General features: G+C 32.4%; 1 long non-coding RNA gene across 1 annotated transcript; it reads left to right on the forward strand.

Moving 5' to 3' along the window:
• Window positions 1-2,771: 2,771 nt before the first annotated feature.
• Window positions 2,772-4,558, forward strand: LOC136234081 (uncharacterized). The gene is made up of 4 exons (XR_010691034.1): window positions 2,772-2,868; window positions 2,984-3,167; window positions 3,555-3,694; window positions 4,022-4,558. It is a non-coding gene; the product is annotated as an uncharacterized lncRNA (long non-coding RNA).
• Window positions 4,559-5,268: the final 710 nt, after the last annotated feature.

Raw genomic sequence — 5,268 nt, forward strand, 5'->3', positions numbered from 1 at the left:
TGTCTCGTAGTTAAAAACTTGTCGCTGCAGTTGGATTGTCTCTAATTATCTGTAATGATGGATGCATAAGACGTTCTAACATATGTTTTGTTTATTGGTAAAGTTGATAGGTGATGGGTCTGGAACCGAAAAGGCATGGGGAGGTGACTTGAGTTATCATTATATGGAATTCGAAATGCCATATTTTAGTTTCACATTAAACCAATTTAGTCTGAACCTCAACAGATATTCAGACAAATTAGTTTCACATTTTTGTCTCTAATTAATGGAATTCGAAATTGTGATCTATGTATTTGGGCTTTCACCATTTGCTTAAACTTGTATATCTTGCTCATACAGATCTAAAAACAGTTTTCTGTCCCGATCTTGGCTGTTGTGCTTTTTTCAAGACGACTGCCATACATCTTTAGTATCTAACTTACTTTTTTTTGCGACTGAGTGATCAATTAATTACATTTTAGGCAAATTCAGGATGCTAACTCAACATTTTATACAAGTTAAAAGGGCTATCACAACACTTTAAAAATTCAAGGGGCCAATTAAGCTTTTTGAGCAAGTTGAGAGAACAAATGATGTATTAAGCCAAAAATAAATGGTGTAGAATATGATGTATTGAAATAAAGGATGACCACTCAATTATCAGGGTTGTATATATAATTAGTGTTTGAATTTGTTTGATGATTTGTTTCACAGCAAAGTCGACAATCCACCCTTCCTTTTCATATTTTTTATTGTTGTAATCATGATTTTTCAAGTGTAGAATGTTGCAGATAAGCTAAAGTGGTTGTGCAGCTTTGCTTCCATAGGAAATTTAATTCAGATTACATGGCCCTCGCATGATTGCGAATTAAGAGGTAACTTGCTCACCAAAAAAGATACCATCATTTTCGTTGCTTCAGTGGCCGCCTGTTTCATATTGCGGCGGCCGGTTTATGGTTGCCATCAGCTGGTTCAAAAGGAATTTTCTGCTCGCGACAATCCATACCCGAAAACTGGCAATCTGCTTTTGGTAGTCTCAACAACATGAAATACATCTTCAATTATCACCCAGTAATTAGCATTTCAAACTTGGAGGAGTTCACATGCACTTGGAGGGGCATAGACAGAGGGCATGGGCCCTGGCCCCGCAGCCCGCCGAAACCATTTTGACCTCGGCTAGTTTCGGTCCCCATTTCTAAAAAAAAAAAAAAAAAATATTGGAGTGTTGAATTAGTCTTCTCCTAAGATGACCAATTAAGTGTTAGGCTTGTCCAAAATTCAAAATTTTAATATTTTGGCCTATTAGGCACTCCCTAAATTTAAAATTCTAATTTTTTTTTTGGCTCTATTAGACCTTTTTAAATCTAAATTTCTATTATTTTTTTGTCTGTTAGGCCGTAAATCCAAATTTCTAATTTTTTTTCCGGTTAGGTCTCCTACTTAAATCCAAATTATTACCTTTTTTTTTGCCTAGTAGACCCTCTCGAATCAAAATTTTTTATTTTTTTTACCTATTGGGCCTTCCCTAAATTCATTTTTTTAGATGTTAAGAATCTTAAACAAAATCTAGCTTATTTTTAGAAATTGTACAGTAATACTTAAAATTGGTTTTTGACAACTCAAATGATAAGACATGTATGTACAAAAAAAATAAAAAAATTTGATTTAACAATTAATTCTTTTTTTTGCAAACACACCTATAAAATCGGCCCCCAACCGAGTAATCATGTATTCCCCACTGTGCACTTGCATCTGTTCATCAGCAATTTTGATCCTCAATCATGTCAGGTCGTGTTGAAAAGTTCCCTTGCTGTCTGAGAATGTTCTAGGTGTCAATAGACATTATTTGCAATCTGAGAAAGGAGTTTATTCACGTTGTGCAATAATTGCTAGAATATCCTTAGTTAGTGGGATGATTTTGAAAAATATGTGTTAATTTGCTCCTAACCAATAATGATAGGGCTAAATAAATTAGTTAGTTTTTTTAAACATAATTAGTTCTCTTTTATATACATCGTAAACCTAACAATTTGCAAAATAATAAATTTAAACGTTCGAAACTAATTATGATTTCATATTATTAATTTCAGCTTACTTTTTTTCTATAATGCACGGAAACTCTTCATGACAAGCGTTTCCCCGTTTCCGGCAGATGTGGGAAACGAAAACTCTCGGAAACTGATACGAAACATTTCTGCGCACGTTTCCGTAATTACCAAAAATATGAAACGCATAAAAATTGTTTTCCCTACCTATTTCTATTAATATTTTGGAAATTCAAACTTTCTATTTTGCATTTCGTGCTCAATCTAAGATTAGTAAAATTGAAACTTTCTATTTGAGAGATAATTACTTCCTTGCATCCTTCAATTTAAAGAAATTATCCATATTTCTTTCTCCTATAATGCTTGTCTTTTGAATATTAATTGAGCTTGGACTTTCTTCATCTTGTTCTTCAATCATGTTTTTATTTAATGTATTATTATATTTTTTAATATTTATAAATATGTCTTATATTTTTAATATTTACAAGTTCCCCCACTTTACCGTTTCCTATGTTTTCCAAACATTACGTTTTCCAGTATCGTCCGTTTCCGTTTCAATTTTTGTTTCCGTGCAATATAGGTGTTTTTTAAAAGAATTTCAGCTCCTTTAATTTCTTATTAACTTTTTTTTGAAAGAATCAAAACAAATAATTGGATTCTTTTTATATAAAGCCCAATAAAATATGGGCTTTGGCCTTTTGCCTTGTCTCTCTTAACTGATTCCATCAAACCCTAATTGGAGCTCTATAAATTCGCACTCTCCAGTCTTCACTTCCGGTGTCTTTGAAAACTAGTGTGATCGAGCTTCTCATCTTTTCCAAATTGTCTTTCCAAATAGGATCAGGTCAGTCTCTTCTCTTCATCTTTGATTTTCTTCTCATAATTACTTCCGATTGGAGGACATTTTATGAACGTAATATATTTAGACCCATCTAATTTTGAGTATTGTATTTTATCAGATATCAGTTCAGCAAAAAGACTACTTGGAATTAAGCTGTGAAGCTAGACAAAGAACTGCTCCAATTATCACATACTGCATATCAGAAAAAACTTGACAAAGAAACACACAAGAGAGCTCTCACTTCCTTCACACGCCAACTGAATAGAGAGATGTAATGATGGGTGTTCAGGCTAGCAAGGAAGGTAAGCTATTGTGAACTTGTCTTTTTTTTTTTTTTATGAAGACAAATTGGCAAATCTGAATAGATTTGGCTTGGAATGTTTAAGGTAAAATCAATATGTACAAATCTACAATATATTCTTACCAGATCTTTATATATATGAAGAAAATCAATCTGAATATACCAAGCTTGCAATGTTTAAGAAATTAAAAGAAATCTTAACAAGTTCAGTCCATGATAATCATTAGAAACTAATTTGGTGCAGGAAAACTAATGATTCAGAAATCTGAATAGATCTTGCCATCCCTCAAAACTCTAGATGTGCTAATTATGATTCATGCAATGATTTTAATGGAAAAGAGTGTTAATTTTAACTTAGTTAATTCATATGATAATTTTAATTTTGTAGAGGAAGAACAATGGTAAAAGAATTTGAAGAAAATCCATGTCTAGATGATGTTCTGCTCACTCGTACAACTCATAAAAAAATGGATATGCTAGCAATGATTGCAAAATGTCGTCGGCGAATTACATCCCTTATTATTGCAAGTAAGTTGAGGTTGTGTATAACAAATCTGTTGTTATTGTTAACCTGTGTATGTTCCTTGTTAAATCTGCTTATTTAAAGGGAAAAATATGAAGTTGTCAGATGGGTTCATTGTGTTCTTAATTGCATAACTAAATGATGCTTGTTTTCTTAACAGTTTACAATCTTGATGGAAAGAAAGTCATTCTATAACATATCAGTTTTTATATTGGTTCATTATGTTGTTAAGTTGCATATAAAATTTGGCAAGGATGAACTTTCATGGCTAATGGCTCTATACTTTAATACTTTGAAAAGAATGATTCAATAATATCTGTTACAATTCTCAGGTATATGTGTTTCGTGATCTTCATAATTTACGGAAATTATACACAAACAATGAGGGGAAAAAGAAAAATGCAGGGAAAGGGAAAAAAAACTGGTGGTAAAAAATAGAAGCTGGTCAAGGTCTGCCTCTTCTCCAACTGTTGGCTTGCAAGCATGTTATGATGTATCTAATATATCAAGCTTGCACACCACGACCAATAATAAGCGCATAAGAAGCCACCAATTAAACAAGTGCATAAGAAGCCAACCAAAATAACATCTGGATTGACATAGTTCGCATTCTTCAATCAATCAGCTCAACATCTAGATGTACATTTTTGAATGTCCATTTACAAATTGATTAATGATCTTCATCAACTTCATGAATATACATTTCCAGAAGCAAAAGACATAAAAATTATGGTGAATCCATAATTTTCTATTCTGTAGAACCATTTTTTTTAATATTAAAGTATACAATGTACATGTATACAACCAATTAGATTTGTAAGAGAAACAAGAGGTTCATTTCAATTTTTTGGAGGTTCTCAATTCACAAGCAAGAAGCGCCTTATTATAATTGTTTGCCTGCTGCAATCTTCACTTCATAAGTCATATTTATTTTTAGTTGTACTCTATGGAGATTTGTAATTTTGTTTTTTATGAACTTTGAACATTCTGTCATATTGAGTTATTACTATTATTTGATGTGAATATTCAGGTAAGTATATTTCCTATCTTTCAACACAATAAAATAGAGAACTGAGTGTATGAATGAAAGAGAGGATGAATATTATTAATTCAAGAGAAAGAGAAATACAAGTAATACTAACCCTCTCTTCCCACAAATGGGAGAGCTGGTACAGCAGAAGTAAACATCTCAAAAATGCATGCCTCATACCTTTTTCCCTTGAAGTATATAATAGAAGAATGTACTCATCTCCCAGCACACACTAACTAACTCATTTCCCAAATATCCTTATAGTAACTAACTCTCTCATGTGCCTTTTTTCATGTCCCTTCTTCCTCCTAATATACACCTGTAAAGGTTTAGGCCACTTATTATTGTCCAAAATAACCCCGTTATGAATCTGTTCTCTAACATTATTATTACTGTCCATGTACTAAAAAAGAAGCACGTCAAGGTCTGCATCTGATCCAACTGCTGGCTTGCTGGACTATGATGATTTATCTAATATATCTACCTTACACACCACAAGCAATAATAAGGTTCAACGGTTGGTATGATTATAAATAAAGCCACCAATTA

The sequence above is a fragment of the Euphorbia lathyris genome, chromosome 6 (assembly GCF_963576675.1).
Source record: "Euphorbia lathyris chromosome 6, ddEupLath1.1, whole genome shotgun sequence".
In the NCBI taxonomy this organism is placed as follows: domain Eukaryota; kingdom Viridiplantae; phylum Streptophyta; class Magnoliopsida; order Malpighiales; family Euphorbiaceae; genus Euphorbia; species Euphorbia lathyris.